This window comes from Vulpes lagopus, chromosome 12 (genome assembly GCF_018345385.1).
Source record: "Vulpes lagopus strain Blue_001 chromosome 12, ASM1834538v1, whole genome shotgun sequence".
In the NCBI taxonomy this organism is placed as follows: domain Eukaryota; kingdom Metazoa; phylum Chordata; class Mammalia; order Carnivora; family Canidae; genus Vulpes; species Vulpes lagopus.
The window spans coordinates 26,338,518-26,358,980 of NC_054835.1; positions in this window are offsets into that span (position 1 = coordinate 26,338,518).

Genomic DNA, 20,463 nt, shown 5'->3' on the forward strand with positions numbered 1-20,463 from the left:
TCTGAAACTAGAAATGTCTCTATTTTTGGGCACACAGCTTAAGAACAGCTAAGAGAGTGGATGCCAAACTTCAGCCCAGAGTGAATTTTTATGACTTGAGCCGTAAGCCTATGAAATTAGGGATTTAAAATGGAAATGCTGACACAATCTTTGCACTTCGTAGACTGTTGAGTGCTGGTGGGGGTAGTGCTGTCGTCTTGCTGCTGCTGGCCTCTGCTCTGCTAAGGAACTTCCTGTCCAGCTTTCTTTACTTTGGAGCCTCTTTTTCTCCTTTCAGATCTCCCCAAGCCTTCCCCAGCCCAGCTAGGAAAGGCAGCTTAGATACAGGCCCATCTGGAGATGCTCAGTGTGATGCCTGGACTCACTGTGGAGCCCAGTGTGTGGAAGCCTTCCTGGGTTCAGAGCTCTGTGGTGTTGCCCTGGAGTTGTCTCCAAGGCCTCCTAGCTTAAAATCTCCCAGGTGGCCCTGAGAGGTACTACATTGAGCTACCATCCTAGGGCAGGCCACCACCTTCCTGGGAATCCTTCCCAGGATGCAGAAGGCCACCATTTCTGAGGCATCCAGGACTCCCCCTGGATTTACCAGTGGATTTTAACTACTGCTGAGTTTGCATCATCCTGAATGAAAATGTCTATCAGAGATTTTTTTCCTTCACGGCACCAAGAGTGACAGGTATTGATTGCTGCCTAAAACTTACCTCAAATCAGCATGATTTCAAGTATGTACTTTGTCAGACTGCCTGGGTTCAAATCCAGACAGGATTGTTTTTGAAGATGCGATGAGGTAATATACTCCAAGTGCTTGATACTCACTAGGGAGGGGACTGGTTGAGAGTTATGCTCTTTCACTCTCAACCAAGAAGCAGAGTCAGGAACTAAAAGGACTTCTCTGAGAGGGTGACACAGGAGTGAACCCAAGGGAGAGAAGATAGAAATTGATGACTTCAAAATAAAAATTGATTTGCATGGTACTTTGCAGTATGGTCTCAATAATTTAATCAGAGCATTCATGTACAGTAGATTATCTCCATTTTACAGACTGAGGCTCAGAGAGGTTAAGTGGCTTAGCCAAGCCCATATAGCTAGTAAGTGAAAAGCCAGGGCGTGCACCATGTCTTGATACTAAGTTTGGTGCTCTTTTCACTATTTCATGGATTTCATGGAACTAGAAGGAATGGCTGATAGTGATGGTAGAGTTATCATCATTTTATGGATTTTTTAAAAAGATTTTTATTTATTTCTTCATTATTTGAGAAAGAGAGAGAGAACATAAGCCAGGGAGAGGAGCAGAGGGAGAGGGGCAAGCAGACTTCATGCTGAGCACAGAACCTGATGTGGGGCTCGATCTCATGACCCTAAGATCATGACCCTGAGATCATGACCTGAGCTGAAAACAAAAGTTGATTGCTTAACAGACTGAGTCACCCATGCACCCCACTTTACAGGTTCTTAATCTAAAAGGTTGATAGTACACTCCTAAAGAAACTATCTAAAGAAAGCACATTTCATTTCTTTATCACTGAGAACCCCAGAAAGTACCTTGGGATTCGTACAATTAAGGCTCAGATGAGCATATGTTTTTAAATGGAATTAAATTGAACTGTCTAAAACAAAACAAAACAAAACAAAAAAAAAAAAAAAAAAATTGAACTGTCTAACTTAATCCTCTTTCTTTCATGCATTTTCCAATTTTAGTTTTAGTCACTTTCTTTTCCTCAGATATTGTTCTATAAAATCTTTCACTCCATGATCAGAATTTAGTTAGGAAACAGTAGAGTAAAACAATATAAAATCAAAGGAAACTGCAAGGAAATTTTTCATACTTTAGTAAAATGTGCTTATATCTCTGATGCCCTTATAGATATGAGCCTAAAATAATTAAAACAACAAAACTCTAGTTTGCTACAACCAGAAAGGAAATGGTGTGATAAAAGAACTATCATTTCTTCTGCACAACAGAGAAGACTTTTCAGATTGTACCAGCCCAGAAACTGTTCTCTTTCTTTAAAAAAGAAGCAGGGAAAGAGAAAGGGAGAGAACACAAACAAGTAAGTGAGAGCAAGAGATATCAAAGCTGTACAAGATAGAGAGTGGATGGTTGTGGTATGCATTTTGCAGGGTGCACAGTAAAAGAAAATGAACCTTCATATGTTATAGCTTTAAATGGTTCTGTTCAGGAGCAGATGTGGAACAGTTTTGCTAGTGCTGTGGAAATATAGTTCAAAAGGACTATAATTAAAGACTAAACTTTGAGCAATTGCAGACAGAAAAGCTGAAAATTCTCTGTGATTACTTAAAAGCCATTTGGACAAGGTAGAAATGGGGTGACTGTAAGACAGCGTGGGACACAGAAGATGGGCAAACAGTACACTATAGACAAGGCAGACAAGAGAGAAGAGGGTCTTAACAGGACCAGGAGAGAGCCATCCCCGCAATGTTTCATGTCAGAACTGAATTATTTATTGCTATGGTTGTATTTATAGATTTATGTTTAAGTTAACTATTTGATAAAATATGGTTCATTTTTTAATATGTGTTTAGTCATTCTCAAAAGAAACTTTTAAAAGACTTTAGGAAGTCTCGGGTTCAAACAGACAAAACCCTTGAACTATTGATGACACTTGAACGAACTGGATGCTAGTTCACAACTACAATCAAGATTTTATGTGAAAAATTAGCAGGCAAGATAGATAGCTCAGACTGGTGCCTGAATAAGGATGCACAACACTTGCAACTGTGTATAGTGTGCTAATGTCTGCATTATTGATTTCTCATGCTATGGCCTTCACAAAATTGCTTCATAATCTTGGCATTTTTCTTCCCTTTTTCTTTTATGGATGGGAAATTATAGCCATACTCCATGTGGCAGCTTCTCATGGTCTCAGCCTCCTATAGTCTCACCACCACTGCCTTTCCTAACCTCTTCCAAAATTTATACCAGTAGACCATACGCCATTTGACATGGCTGAACCAGTCAGCAATTTCATCTATTTCCAAACACAGCAAAAAGTCAGGAAGAAAGGAAAATGAAGGGCAAAACAAAGAAAGAATGTAACTTTATAAACCATCTACTAAATATCTAGGTCTCCATTATACATTTTCATCATTTAATTATTATAATTCTATGATACACTGGGGTGGGTTTTTTTTGTGTTTTTTTTTTTTTGCATTTTCAAGATAATAAATGAGGTTCAGAGAGATCAAGTAACTTGTCCATGGTCAAGTAGAGGAGTTGAGATTCAGACATAGGTCTGTCTAACTTCCAAACTCATACTCTTCCAACTGTACCACACTATTTTCTGAAAAGGTCTCTGAATAACCAAGGTTTGCATTACAAAGTAGAAGCCCAAAGTATGTGATAATGCATCTTACTCATGTAAGTAGTCTAAAACCCTCATGCAGAACTTGGTTGCTCTTATTTTACACATAATTCTAAGTTATGGTTGTCTGGTTTCTAAGTCCAGAGCTGATTAGGAAGATGTAGCAAATTAAAAGATGGGAGAAGGGTTTTGTGAGCAAGTACAAGGATTACAATGGGAAGAGACAAATGACAGCTTGACAGCAAGACAGAAAGCCACATTAAAAGCAGATAGAGAGTAAAAGCATAAATATGAATAAAAGCTTCATGTTAAGTGATGCTAATACTACGCTGCTACCATTTAAACTATCTACTGGGCATCCCAGTAGATAGTAGATCAGCGGTTTGGCGCTGCCTTCAGCCCAGGGCGTGATCCTGGAGACCTGGGATCAAGTCCCACGTCTTCCTGCATGGAGCCTGTTTCTCCCTCTGCCTGTGTCTCTGCCTCCCTCTCTCAGTCTCTCTCTCTCTGTCTCTCATGAATAAATAAATAAAATCTTTTAAAAAATATAAAAATAAACAGTATCTACTAAGTGTCAGGCTCTGTGCTGAGATATAATGATTTTAAAAACTCAGAGCATTTCCACTTGTTCATGACACAGCTCTGCCTAAGATTTCATTTGTAAAAAGAATTTTGGGGTGAAAAATACTGAAAAACCATTGCATTGTAGCACTTAATTACCAAATCATCACTCTTCAGTTTTTGCTGTTTTGTTTAAGTAGGCCCTAGGACCATTGTGGAGCCCAACAAAGGGCTTGAACTTGCAACCTTCAGATCAGACCTGAGTTGAGATTGAGAGTCAGATGTTTAACTAATTGAGCCACCAAAGCACCCCATCACTGTTTGATTCTACCATTCCCATTTTATGGATGAGAAATTGGAGCTCAAAAACTTGAAGAAATTTGCCCAAGGTCATGTAGACCAGTATTCAAATGAAGATCTGCTGATTTCAGAGCCTGTGCAACTGTCATGTTGCCTCCACATTCATAGGCATGCCTGTGAGTCATTAAAATAAGATTAATTTTTTAAAAGATTTATTTATTTATTTTAGAAAAAGAGAGAGTGCAAACGGAAATGGAGGGAAAAGCAGAGGGGGAGGGGGAGAGACAAGGAGACTCCACGCTGAGCTCTAAGACCAACCGTTCAGGGTTTGATCTCATGACCCTGAGATCATGACTTGAGAGGAAATCAAGAGTTGGAAGCTTAACTGACTGAAACACCCAGACACCCCAAAAGAAGATTAATTTATAACGGTTGAAAAATTCAGGTGAATTATATTGGTTAAACTAACGGAAAAGTGTATAAACACCCCACTCCCTGGAAGACTTAACCCTCCAGAATGACCAGGTATACAATAACAGAAGAACTACTATATAATCTGGATCCTTACATTTTCCCCCACTTTACCTTACCTTAGTGCAATATTGTAATTTTAATGTCTGCATTTCTTATAGATGATCTTATACAGTCATTTCAAAATGCGGACATTTTGAAGAAAATCTAATTCAAGAAGGATTTTGTCACAGTAATTAGGAGAACTATACACTTCTCAGTTGGGGTGTATGTTGTTCTGCCTTTGTGTCAATGACTTTATCGAACCACCATTCATTGGTAGAGTTTGTACAAACACATAAATATAATTTATGAATTATTATTAGTAAAAGCACATTTTTTGTGAGTGATAATCTGCGGGCAGCAAAGCAGTATCTCTCATGACATCTTTCTAATGATATTGTTGGATGGAAAAGGAGTAGTTATAAATCATCCTTCAAATCCCCTAAAGGTTGAAAAGTAAGTAGTTACTAGTCATCTTCAAAATTCATTGGATTTACAAGTTTATCCCTGAATAGGTTCATGACTGAAAGTAAGCCTCATTAATCTTAATCATATCAATCTGAGTACCCAGTAAAGTTAGGTCAGAAATGGCTGCTATCAGAGACAGTCAGGACGTACTTCAGACAAGAATGCACTCACTTCTTAGACACACATACCCAAGCCAGATAACAGCCGGGGATTTAGGAGAGATTCACTGGAGACACAAATAGTCTCAGTAACGACAATAGCTAGAGAGCGGATCCCAGAGCCAAACACACAGCTAATAAAACCACTAAGGTGCAGGGTCAGACCAGAGTTAACCGCAGAGTCATCCAGAACATTACTGGCTCTATTAAAAAAAAAAAAAAAAAAAGAAAGAAAGAAAGAAAGAAAGAAAGAAAGAAAGAAAGAAAGAAATAAGAGAAAAAGAAACCTTGTGTGTAACAAGTGGCCAATTTGGAGCTCCAACAGGTAAACTATGATGGTCCTAGGAGATAGGGCTGGATATCATTAAGACCAGGGAGAACTCTGCTCTGAGCCCTCCATTTAGATGTGGAGAGATCAACACAAGATGATGAATTTAAAAGGAGGGGAGGAAAGGAGAAACCACAGAATGCCCACAGATTTTTGCATTTGCTAGAGGGGCTAAACTCTAAAAGTTTAGAACTACCAGAGAAATGAAAAAGGGTCATCTATCACCTTGCAGTGAACCATATCCAGTTCAGGTTAGTATTTTTCAATTTTTTAAACTTGTGAAGCATGCAAACCTGCCAGAAAACTTCAGGACAGATATTCTCTCCTCCCTCTTGTCTCTCCAGCCCAAATAGCTTGGTCACTTCAATTTCTCCTAGAGTCTATAACCTCCATGTGAATATATTCATCTTTGTTCCCTCTACAAAGCAAAACACAAAATAGGCTCTCAAATCTTTGTGGATTTTAATCACCATATTCATGTCCCCCCCCCAATAAATTGAGAAGGCAAGCTCCCTCTTTTCTCATTGTTATTGCCAACTAAATCCTTTACTTCTTGGTCAAAAAATTTAAAAGAAATGTGAGGATACACAAGACTTGAAACTGGAAGTGGAAATCCTTGTGATATATATAAAGATTTCAATACATGAGATGAAAACCTGTTAGGTGATTTGATTCTAGCCAGCCTTGATTTTGTGAGCTTTCACATTTGTACCTCATTTAACCTTTTTTTTTTTTTTTAATTTAAGCTTCTCTTTTCATTTTTTCATTATTCTTTTTTAAACTTTTGGAGAATTTTTATTTGAGTAAATACTTTAATTTTTTTTAAAGATTTATTTATTCATGAGAGACACAGAGAGAGGCAGAAAGAGGCAGAAGCACAGGCAGAGGGAGAAGCAGGCTTCATGCAGGGAGCCCGAGGTGGGACTTGATCCTGGGTTCCCAGGATCACTCGCTGGGCTGAAGGCTGCGCTAAACCGCTGAGCCACCCAGGCTGCCCTATTTGAGTAAATACTTTAATTATAATACTCTCGGCCACCGATACATTTTTAAAAGCTTTATTAAGATATAATTCATATACCATATAATTCGCCTATTTAAAGTGTATAACTAAAAAAAAATAAATAAAAAAATAAAGTGTATAACTCAATGATTTTTAGTATATTCACAGAGTTGTCAACCATAATATAATTGATTTAAGACATTTTCATCACCTCAAAAGTAGACTTTGTATCCTTTAGCTATGGGCCCCTATTTCTCACATGTCCTAGCCCTAAGCAACCACTAATTGTTTTTATCTCTATAGATTTGCCCCTTCTGGACATTTCATATAAAAACAATCATACAATATATAGTCTTTTGTGACTGGCTTCTTTTAAAACATATGTTTTCATTTCTCTTGGGTATATATCTAGGTCATCTGGTAACCCCCCTTGCTGGGTCATCTGGTAACCTATAGTTTGTGGAACTCCCAGACAGTTTGCCAAAACTGCTGCCTCATCGTACATCCCACCAGCAGCCTGTGAGGGCTCTGATTTCTCTATACCTAGCCAAACCAACACTAGTTATTGATTATCTGAATTTTTTTATTATATCCAACCTAGTTGATGTGACCTGTCAATTCATTGTGGTTTTAATTTGCATTTTGTTGATAACTAAAGATGTTAAGCATCTTTTAATGTGCTTATTGGACATTTGTCTATCTTCTTTGTAGAAATGTCTATTCAAATCCTTGATCCATTTTAAAAATTGGTTATTAATTTTTTTATTATTGAATTGTAAGAGTTCTTTGTATATTGTAAATACAACTCTCTTATAAGAAATATGATTGCAAGTTTATTCTCCCATTCTGTAGGTTAGCTTTTCATTTTTTTGAGTGTTCTTTGAAGCACAAAGATTTTTTTAATTTTGATAAAATCCAATTTAACTATTTTTTCTTTGGTAGCTTATGCTTTTAGTGCCATATCTGAGAACCCATTGCCAAATTCAAGGTCATGAAGATTCACTCTTATACTTTCTCTTAAGAGTTTTATGCTTTTTGCTATATTTGGGTCTTTGATCCATTTTTAGCTAATTTTTGTATATGATATGAGGTAAGGGTCCAAACTCATTCTTTGGCATGTGGCTGTCATCCAGTTATCCCAGAACCAATCATTGAATTGTCTAATTCTTTCTATTGAATGGTCTTGACTTGCTTGTCCATAGACATATGAGTTTATTTTTGGATTCTGAGTTCTATTCCATGGGTCTCCTTGTGCCAGTATCACACTATCTTGATAATTGTTGCTTTGTGGTAAGTTTTAGAACTGGGAAGTGTGAGTCCTTCAACTTTGTCCTTGAAAAAGTAGAGTCCATCAAATTTTTATGTGAATTTTAGAACTAGTTTGTCTATTTCTACCAAGAAGCCAGCTAAGATTCTGATAGAGATTGAATTGAATCTGTAGATCAACTTGGGGCATATTGCCATCTTAATTGTATGTCTTCTGGCCCATTAACATGAGATATTTTTCCACTTATTTAGGTCTCCTTTAGTTTCTTTCAGCAATTTTTTTTTTTTACCATTTCCAGAGTATAAGTTTTGTTCTCCTTTTGTTAAATTAATTCCTAAGTATTTTATTATTTTTGATGCTATTGTAAATGTAATTTTAAAAAATTTTAGTTTTGAATTATTCAGTGCAAATATGTAGAAACACAATTGATTTTTACATCATATGCAAATTACATATACAATTATAGATAACAATCGATTTTTGTATATTGACATGTATCTTGAAAACTTTCTGAATTTATTAGTTCTAATACTTTTTGTGGAGTCCTCAGAATTTTCTACAGAGATCATGCCATTAGCAAATAGATTTACTTCTTCCTTTCTAATCTGGATATCTTTGATTTATTTTTCTTGTCTAATTGTTCTGGCCGGAACTACCAGTACAATGTTCAATAGAAGTGGCAAGAGTAGACATTTCTGCCTTGTTCTTGATCTGAGAGGGAAAGCTTTCTGTCATTCACCATTAAGTATGGATGTTAGCTTTGGATTTTTATAGATGCCTTTATAGATGCCTATAGTGTTCCTTTTTTTTTTTTATCATGAATGTGTGTTGAATTTTGTCAAATGTTTGTCTTTGTCTATTGAGGTGGTCATGAGTTTTTTGTTTTTTACTCCCTTAATATGGTGTATTACATTAATTGATTTTCAAATGTTAACCCAGTTTTATGTTCCTGGAATAAATCCCATTGGTCTTGGTATATAATTCTTTTTATAAGTTGCTGGATTCAGTTTGCTAGTATTTTGCTGAGAATTTTTGTGTTCATTTTCATAGCATGTATTGGTCTTTGGTTTTCTTTTTTTTTAAATTTTTTTAAGATTTTATTTATTTATTTATGAGAGACAGAGAGAGAGAGAGAGAGAGGCAGAGACACAGGCAGAGGGAGAAGCAGGCTCCCTGCAGGGAGCCCAATGTGGGACTGGATCCCATGACCCCAGGATCACACCCTAGGCTGAAAGCGGCGCTAAACCGGTGAGCCACCCAGGCTTCCCTGGTTTTCTTTTCTTGTGATATCCTTATCTGGTTGTAGTATCAGGCTAATATTGGCCTTATATAATGATTTGAAAGTGTTTCCTCCTCTTCTATTTTTTTGGAAGAGTTGGTGAAGAATTGGTATTAGTTTTAATTTATATCTCTGGTAGAATTCATCTAAGAAGACATTTGGTCCTAGGTTTTTCTTTGAGGGTAGTTTTTTGGATTACTAATTCAATCTCTTTACTTGTTATAGACCTGTTTAGTTTGTATATTTTTTCCTGAGTCAGTTTTGATAATATGTGTGTTTCTGGGAATTTGTCCATTTCATTTAGATGATCTAATTTAGGGGCATATAATTCATGGTTTTTTTTAATTCGTGGTTTATAGTATTCCTTTATAATTCTTTTTTATTTCTGTAAGGTTGATACAATGTCTTCTCTTTCATTTCAGATTCTAGTAATTTGAGTATTTTCTCTTTTCCTTTGGTCAATCTAACTAAAGTTTTGTTAGTTTTATTGAACTTTTCAAAGAACCAGGTGTTGGATTCACTGATATTCTCTATTGTTTTCCTTATCGTTATTTCATCAATTTTGCTCTATCTAATCCTTATTATTTTCCTCCTTCTGCTTGCTTTGGGTTTAGTCTGTTCCTACTTTTCCTGTAAGGTGTAAGGTTAGGTTATCTATTTGAGATCTTTCTTCTAAAAAAAATATAGACATTTAAGACTATAAAGGGATCCCTGGGTGGCGCAGCGGTTTGGCGCCTGCCTTTGGCCCAGGGCGCGATCCTGGAGACCCGGAATCGAATCCCACATCGGGCTCCTGGTGCATGGAGCCTGCTTCTCCCTCTGCCTGTGTCTCTGCCTCTCTCTCTCTCTGTGACTATCATAAAATAAATAAAAATATTAAAAAAAAAGACTATAAAGTTCCCTGTATATATTGCTTTAGCTGCATCCCATAATGCATACATACAATGCATACATACTTTGGTATGTAGTATCTTCATTTTCATTCATCTCAAAGTATTTTCTAATTTCCTTTTTGAGTTCATCTTGGATCCTTTGATTATTAAGGAGTGTGTCAATTTCCCCATATTTGTGAGTTGCCCAAACTTCCTTGTATGATTGATTTCTAATTTCATTTCATCATGGTAGGACAGCATACTTTGTATTGTTTCTTTCTTTTTAAAATCTATTGAAGTATTTGTTTTATGTTCTACCATATAGTCTATCCTGATCCTCTTAAGCTGTAGCTGAAGTCATCAGATCATGGATAATCCAAATATGATAGAAAAAGCACCATCCGGGCAGCTCCGGTGGCGCAGTGGTTTAGCGCCGCCTGCAGCCTGGGGTGTGATCCTGGAGACCCGGGATCAAGTCCCACATCGGGCTTCCTGCATAGGGTCTGCTTCTCCCTCTGCCTGTGTCTCTGCCTCTCTCTTTGCTCTTTCTGAATGAATGAATAAATAAATCTTAAAAAAAAAAAAAAAAAGAAAGAAAAAGCACCATCCAACTGGATTTCAACTCCAGCTTTTTCTACTTACTAATAATATGGACTTGGAAGTCCATTTATGCCTCCTGGATTTAGTGTCCCTATTTGCATAGAGAGAACAACTTAGACCAGCGCACTTCTAAGACCAGAGGATTGATTTTAAACTCCAATTCTCTTACTAGCTTGAATAAATCCTTTAATCTGTCTGAAGCAATTTACCATATTTCTAAAATGGGGACAATAAATCTTAATTTGCAGAGTTGTCATAAGAATAGAATAATGTGCATAATTACTGGTATATGGTAGGCCAAAAGGAATTTTGTTATGTTTTTAATTATGATAGTTGTCTATTTTTATTATGGTCCAGGGGAGAGATCTAGTAGGTTCATCTTGGCACCAGAGAGGCAAGTTTTATGAAACTGTCTTAGGAGCTGGTTTGGAATCATTTGTCTTTCTCAGTCATTCAGGCTCACTGTAACCCAACAAGCTCAGTTCATCTAACACAAAAACTTCTCTGGTCTTGCCCTCCTAGGCCACTAACTGATGTTAGGATCTCACACGTCTAATACACTAGAAATGAGATATCTCATAAGCCTCAATAGATGTCTTTACATAGTGATATTTACAATTTCGTATTTGATGTCTGCTTTCTTCCTTGGAGATCATGATGCTCTTAATTGTTTGCTTTACACTTACTGATGAGGTGGAACATCTAGAGAGGGTGCAATCAGTTTTTCTAAGACATGGAGAAGCAGCCAAAAAGCCTGGAACTCAGAGAAATACTGGATCATACAAGGTCCTTAGTCCAAAAACAAAACCAAAAAACCCCCAAAAAACAAAAAGCCAAACCCTTATTTTAATAGCCTTAACAGCCAAATTAGTATGAGCTCCTTTTCCTAGGCAATCTAGTTAAGAATGAGGAACACAAAGTTGATATTAAAACCCAGGAGGAGAGAAATTCCTAGCTAAACACTACACTAAATGTAGATATAAATCTGCAATATAATACAGATAATAAATGTAGATACATGGGTCTCCATGACAATAGAACTTAGAGCACTGCATTCAAAGATCTTACAAGCATGGGGAGAGAAAGAAAGGTCATTTACCCATCTGATGCTGAGATTATCCAGCTACTGGTAACAGAAAATCAATTCAACTTGGATAGTGATTGTAGGTTATATCTCTTTGGTAAAATAAGTAAAAATCCCTAATGCAGGATACTATGGTAAAGAATGGATAGAGGAGTGGTACACATTATTCCAGACACTTAAAATATGCTTTCCAAAAGAATTCTGCTTCTCTGATGCACCACAAAATATAAATTTGCCATGATCCTAATTTGGGTGATAAGGACTGAGTAGGAAGAACCTGGAGAAGAATTTATCCTCATATCTTTCTTTCCAAAGATTCCATTAACAATTCCAGTATCTCAATTATCCCAAGTTTTGGCAATATGGGAAAACAGTCAAGTAAAATTTATTCCTGAAGAATTTGCCAGCAGTCTACCAGGTGCCCCATCCCACATCTCAGAGAACAGCAAATTCACTAGAGGAATTGGCAGTTACTCCAAACCTCTCCACTGAACCAGGGCTCCAAATGTGTAGCAGCCACAATGCTTTCCTTGGACCAGCCTCCTAGCTTTTATTAGCTTTTTGCTGTTTTTCTAGGTTAAACCCATTGGAAATTGGATTCTCTTTAAAAAGAAGTCTATTTTGGTTGAGAATACATGGTATGTGGAATGATCAAGTCAGGTAATCTCTGGGGCTTTGGATCAAGAATTCTCTGCCCATGATACATCATATTTAACTTTTATTTTTGGTGAAAGGCTAGTCTAAGTAATTGTATGGAAAAATAAATAATCACAACCTTTGGAAGAATAGAAATGATGTCTGACTTAGCTATTCAGTGAACCTTAAGAATTCCTTTTTGCTTGTTTTAAGTTAACAGGTGTTTCTAGAAAAACAAGTCACGTTTGTTTAAGGTCAGTATTGGAAGCCACCAAAAAGGCTGGGCTTTTTGGCTCTGAGATACAGTGTGATTTTAGAGTATTCTCTCTACTACATTAACCATGCATTCCTTAAAGAGTACTTAAAGTCCTGCGAAGGATGTAAAATGTCAGTACTGAACTAAGATCACAAAGTTCCTGGAATCATTGCAAACATGTCATTAAGGATCAAACTGAAGATGTGAAAATCAAAAACAATACTTTAAACATATTCTCAGCTTTTCAGTTCATCCTAAAAACTCAACTATTGCTCCCAAATCAGAGTTATGGCACCTCCCTTCCTTTCTAGGTACTTCTCTTAAGAACTTCCAGACATGACTTCATTCACTATCCAGTAACTAACAGTGCTGGAGAGGAGAGTGAGAGTTTTCTTTCTTTATTACATATTAAGGAAAATGTGGCTTAGAAAAGAAATTGTGTTAGAGTCACTAGGGTGGCAGGTGGAAGAGTCTGTGTGCCTCTTGTGTCTATAGCAAAGTCCATAGAGTGTTAAAGCTGGGAGGACACTTAGACATCATCCAGTGTAGTGATTCTGATATTTAAGATGTTATATATGGGCAGCCCGGGTGGTGCAGCGGTTTGGCACCACCTTCAGCCTGGGGTGTGATCCTGGAGACCTGGGATTAGGTCCCACGTTGGGCTCCTTGCATGGAATCTGCTTCTGTCTCTGCCTTTCTCTCTCTGTGTCTCTCATGAATAGATAAATAAAATCTTAAAAAGAAATGTTATATACAAGTAAATTTATTTTACAAGTAAAATTTTGAAGCAATTTTAAGGATTAATCATAAATTTTTCCCAAAAAAGACACTAGAAAAACACCTGTCATTTTATGAAAAGAAGAGATATTATAACACCTTGAGACCAAAAAGTTTGATAACCGCTAGTATTAGGAGAAGAAACTTTGAGTTCTAAATGAGAAAGTAATAGAATTTGGGATAATGGAATCAGAAGTAGGGTTGAAGATGGTAGACATCCAAGCTATGAATTCATGTGGTAGAAGAATAACTTCAAAATAAATGGTAGGCCGTCTCAACACAGAACGGTTGGCAACTTTGTATCAACACATGAACACAAACACACTATAAATTGCTGATTTTTTTCATTTTGCATCACAGCTCAGCGTCATTACAAGATTGGGCATATAAGAATTTAGCCTGAATCTTCATTTTACTTATGAGAAAATTAAGACCTAGAAAAGGAAGTAGGGCTGCCAGATAAAATACAGGACACTTAATTAAATTTAAATCCCATGCAATATTCAGGACATACCTATACTAACTCTTTGTTACTTATCTGAAATTCAAATTTAACAGGGCATCCTGTATTTTTATTTGCTGAATCTGACAACCCTAAAGGGAAGTGACTTTTAGTTACTTGAATTGTTGCTTAATAGTACAGTTAGGAGAAATCAGTTCTGACTCCAGTGATTAAAAGTATATCTATATATTGTGCTACCTTTTAATATATCATAGTCTTGCCCTAATTCAATGCAATCCAATAACCATACTAATTCTACCATCTTCAACCCCACCTTTAATTCTAATTCTATTATCCTGAATTCTGCTACTTTTTTCTTTGGAGCTGGAAGTTTCTCTTCCTTTTATATTAGTAGTAAGCCAAACATTTTGGTTTCAGGATCCTTTACTTTTAAAAATTATTGAGGACCTCAAAAGGATTATTACATAAGTGAGTTATGCCTATCAGTATTTACTGTGCTAGGAATTAAAACTGAGAAAATTATACATATTTATTAATTCATTTAATAATAAGTCCATTATATGTTAATATAACTAACATAGTCATTTAAATATATGTTTTCCATGGGAAATAAGTCAGACTGAGAAAGACAAATACCATATAATTTCACTCATATGTGAGATCTAAAGAATGAAATAAATGAACAAACAAACATAAAGCAGAATCAGATCTATAAATACAGAGAACAAATTGATGGTTGCCGGACAGAAGGGAAATGAGGAGATGGGCAAAATGCATGAAGAAGAATGGCAGACGCAGGCTCCAGTCATGGGAATAGAAGATACAACACAGGAAATACAGTCAATGTTATAATAGTGTTGTGTGGTGACAGGTGGTAGCTACACTTGTGGTAAGCATAGCATTATATATAGGGGTGTTGAATCACTATGCTGTACATCTGAAACTAATGTAACATTGTGTGTCATTTATACTAAAAAAAAATACACACACACATACACAAACATACATTTTCCAAAATAAAAGAAAAGCAGGAGGAGTGGTAATGCTTTATATTTTTGCAAATCTCTTTAATTTCTGATTTAATAGAAGACAGTGGATTCTGATTATCAGCTTCTGCATTTGATCTGTTGTGAAATGTTTTGTCTGAAGTACATAAAGAAAAAGCAGCCTCATAACAGACATGTAGGTGAAAAAGGGAGAAGTGTTCTAAGTAGCGTTTGGAGATAATTGTGGCTATTTTTCTTTGATGCTACACCAAAAACTGACAAATGGTAGTTTCTTAAATGTTAATTGCAAGGTAGAATCTGAAACCCTATCAATGAACTTTTTGTACTTTGTTTCATTAAAATCATTGGTTTCCCATGCACTTAGAATAGTCATTTATTCATGATGATTTTGTAATATCATTTATTAGTAATTTGGAAAATATTGGTTTACTGAATTATATGGATCTTCCATATGTTGACATATTTGATAGTACACTATAAAAAATCATGTGTGGGGCACCTGGGTGGCTCAGTGGTTGAATGTCTGCCTATGGCTCAGGTTGTGATCCTAGGGCCCTGGGATGGAGTCCTGCATCAGACTCCCCATGGAGAGTCTGCTTCTTCCTCTGTCTATGTCTCTGTCTCCTTCCCTGTCTCTCATGAATAAGTGAATAAAATCTTTTAAAAAATTAATATATAATAAAAAATCATGTGTGTTAATATCACTATAGATGTGATAAAAAATGTCTTAAATGGGATGCGTGGGTGGCTCAGTGGTTAAGCATCTGCCTTTGGCTCAGGGTATGATCCCGGGATGCTGGGATCGAGTCTCACATTGGGCTCCCTGCATGAAGCCTGCTTCTCCCTCTGCCTATGTCTCTGCCTCTCTCTGTGTGTACCTCATGAATAAATAAATAAAATCTTAAAAAAAAGTCTTAAAGTTTTCCAAGATTCTATTTTTGCTTAGAAGCTGAACTCTTATCATTGGCAACAAATACTATATTAGTTGTTGAAGTCACTAGCTCCCTTTTTTCATTAAGAAAATATCTGCCAGGTGATGCCTGAGTGGCTCAGTGGTTGAACGTCTGCCTTCTGCTGTGGGTGTGATCCTGAGTCCAGGGATCGAGTCCCAAATTAGGTTCCCTGCAGGGAGCCTGCTTCTCCTTCTGCCTATGTCTCTGCCTCTCTCTGTGTCATTTTGTGCATTTTGTAAGCATGAAATGTTAAGTATCCTACATGATGCCTAAAAGATGGTAGGTACTTAATGTTATTCTCTTGCATATATGTACAAAAAGGTATGCACAAGAATGTTCATAGTAGCAATGTTGATAATAGCAAACGATAATACACAAGCTAAATGTCTATTGACAGGAAACATATAAATGGACTGTAGCATGATCGTGCAATATAATATCATACATCAGTGAAAATTAATGAGTCAGAGCTATGGGGGTAAAGCTCACACACAAAATGTTGAGGGAAAAAAGCAAGTTTTGTAAGAATAAACACTATGACATTTATATAAAGTTTTTAAAAGTGGGCATTACTACTGTATATTGTTTAGGAAGACATACCTATATAGTAAAAATATACAGAAATGCCTGCAAGTGATAAATACCAGATTTCATCATCTAGGGAATTAGAAGGAGGATGCAACTGGAGAGGGAGACACACAAAGGGCTTCAGTTTTACTGCTAATATTTCATTTCTTAAGGTAGGCAGCGAGTAGAGAGGTGTTTGCTGTATTATTTTTTTACAGGGTTTTATATATGTCATAATAAACTTTTTAAAAACTCAAGGGCAAATGTCTGAAAAAGTCATTCTTTAGGTATACCAAGGATTATATAGATCTATAACTGTATCCCAAAGACTATATATATATATATATATATATATATATATATATATATATATTCTCTAGGCAGTCAAAACATTTCTTTCTATATTCACAGGATTGGATTTTAACCATTGGATTGTTTTAAAGGAGAGTTTTAGACAAGTAACACAAAAGCTCATTCTCACTAGTTAAGTTTCACATTATGTGCCTTCTGGATAAAAATAATGCAATGCAGAATCCAGTTTATGTCACATGAGGTCAGGGAAAGAAAAAATAATGATACCTGGAAACTAGCATGGGGAAACAGACCCTATATGCACACAGTTTATTTGTTCAGGCTTGTAGCAAAGAGTAAGGGAAACACGAAAATACCTCGGTCATAAATTGTCATGTAAAAGACAAAGAGAAACTCTGGAATATTATGAAACTATAAATTACTTCTGCTGAAAGGGTAGAATTTGCAGTATCCCCTTAACCGAGGTTTCACCTCCCCACTTTTGACAGAATAACTCCTGTTCTTTGGAGAAAAACACATGAAATAAATGTAAAACCCGAGAGGGAAATCATCTAATATGTACACCACCTGCCTAATAAAATGAGAATAAATTTGGCTTTTTGGCTAAGTAGATTTGCTTATGTTTTAACTTAGTTAGAGGCACACGCCATCTAAATCACATATATGTTTTTATTTCAAAAACCCAACATGAAGGGACAAAAAATAATTTCACCATGTTTAAATGGGTTTGTTTTCAAAACAGATGTTTTACAATAACATTCATATTTATAAAATAAGCTCTTAGATGAACATGGCACCATGTCCATTTATTAATAATGCTAATGAGATTCTGCAACATTGTCGCTCTGTCTCCAGCTCAGTCCTAGGATCTCAAATCTGTAGTCTGAGGACTATAGGACTCCACAGACACATACTTTACTCCAGAGATTGCCAGCAGTTTAGTTAGTGAGCTAATGGCAGCAGGTACCAAACAATGACTTCTCAAGAGTAAACATCTCTACTCTTTTAAAACTCTCTTTCTCCCAAATCCCAGAAGGCGGCAGGCCTCATGAAGAGCTACCTGCAAAATCCCTCCTTTGAAGAAATACACAAATGAGTCAATCCCCCGTTAAAGGATTTGCTAAAAACAAAGGTCCAGGAAGCAACGTAAAAATGATTTGTGAGGCTGCTTGATGCCTGACATTTTTTTAAATCCTTTCTATGCCCCATTTCGAAAAATGCATCTGCAGGCAACTTGACTGCTATTTAAGGCTAAATGCTGGGCTCAGATGTGTGTTTGAGGCATCTATTCAATTTGGAGTTTACTATAGCCAAGATCTAAACCATAAAAATGGAGTTGGTAATGAAAATATGGAGAACTTTAACTAGAGTCAGAGCCAGATCTCTATACTTACTCCTCCAGCACCTTTCACTTACGAGTAGTTAAGTTAGTGACTGCCAAATGGAGCTGGGGGTGCTGCAGGGTTCCCCTTCACTGGACAGAATGACTCTCACTCTCATGGAACACTGCAGTACCTTGGAGCTGTTGGTTTCTTACAGTTGTGTTGGTAAGATATGAAGCTAGAACTTCATAACCCACTCTGAGGGGATTGCTTTGGCTCTGTTCCATTCATTATTACATTGGATGGTAGAACAAATATATATATTTTCAATATTCTGAATTCTGTACAAGAGAAAGAATGGCCAGTATTTGAGTATCAAAATAGGACCTCTTTTTTGTACCAATTAGTCTTTGATTATTGAGAAGAAAATTACAAGAAAGTTAATTCAAACACAAGGTTTGCTATGAATAATAATAGCTATGAATTTGAGGGCTCCCCATTTAGCCACTCTGCTTAGTGCTTTTCAGACCCTGAAATGTGTAATTCCCTTAACATCCCTAATGATATGACTACTATCCCTGTTTTATAAATAAAGGCACTGAGGTTCAGAGAGATTAAGTAATCTGATCCAGGTCATGCATTTTACTAAGTGGCAAAAATGGGATTTGAATCCACATCTAGTCAAATATTAAAACTCTTTTCATTACCCTGTAATGCTTCTTCAGAGTTATTTTTGTGTGAACTGTTAAAGATGCTGTGAGACCAAAACAGCTTTGATAATTTAAAGCACATTGTGTTTCCCTGAATGTACTGTAGTGGTAGGTACCCAAATCTCTATTCTGTAGTGGGAATACTGACATATGAAGAAGTTAGTTAGTCTAAAATTATACTGTAAGGAAGAGCTGTGGTCTTGATTTGACCCTTTTGACTTTACTACTCTAAGAAAGTTATAAAATACTCCTTATATGACTCCTCTTATTCTACTCCTGTGTTTGATCTGACTGCAATAGTTTTCAAAAGCTCCTTTGTTTCCAAACAATGTCAAATAATAGAAGGGAGAAAATCACAGGGCTCCCCTGCCCCCAAATGTGCACAAATAAGTTAGCTTACACACACACAGACACACATACACACAAAATGTATGGCTCTTTTTGGAATTAATTCATTGAAAGAACCATTACAGTATCTATATCCCTTTTCATCAACTTTCCCATCTGGATTTTATTTTTTAGGCACTCATTGCTTCTCACAGGTTCAATGTTACCCATTTCACACCATTTACCTATTGAAAGCACTTGAAATTCCGGACCCTAGAAGCAGAGCCCATGTATTTCCCCGTGATGCAGCTAATGTGTCAGACTTGTAAAATAGCTCTTAGTGGCGGGCCTCCATTTAGAGAAAGACGGAAACTAGCTTTAAATACTTAGAGCTTTAATATCTAGTCCATTATACTGAAGCAGGGTCTTGTAAAGAGTCAATTATGGGATACTTCTGATTTGATCCACATGCAAGGGAAATCCGCTTCTTTGCCTTTAAATCCCTGTTGTAAGTGTCTTGTTTAAATAATTAGTGACACTTTTTCTTTGATCAAATTGATTCATATTGTTATTCTTCTATGCTAATTTAAAACTTAATCCATGTAAAAGTCCAAGGCAGATTTTAATCTCTCACAAAGAAAGCTTTCCCAAAGAATGTAATTTTCCAGGAAACATTTTAATTTTTTTAAAAAGTGATTAATTGGTTGAAATAAATTAATTTTTCTGTGAGGGAATATGTGAGTTAATCGCAAGCCAAGATGGTAATGTTATTTTTCTATGTAGAGTAATATATTTCACACACACATGCACACACATACACACACAACATAATACATGCATAATAGCATGTTTAAACAACAAATATTACTAACAGCTCTAATGGCAATCAAATGTAATCTCTGTTTATGGCTTGGGGGCTAAAACGTTTATGTATATTTGCAACATACAATCAAAAAGTTAATATCCTTAATAAACTAAACTTCATTCACAATCAAGGAATAAACACAAAATGCCAGACTTTACTTATCAAATTTATATTTAAAAAACTTACAATATCGAGTGTTGGTTAGGGCCCTGGAAGCCTGGTACTCTCAACCACTGCTGGGGGGGCGGGGGCGGATTAAGCAGTAGCTTTCTGAGAGGCTTGTAGAAATACGTTTCAAAGGACTAGAAAATGCATATTACATCTGATCCAGCATGAACACTTCCTGCAACATAGGAATCTAGTCTGAGGAAATATGCATATATGTGAATTTAAAAAATTTGACAGGTTATGAATCAAAATGTTAATAGTGATTATTCCTTGGTTACAGACTAATTTTATTTTCCTATTTTCTTTTCTCTGAAATTTCTGTTTTCTATAATAAACATGTATTGCTTTTA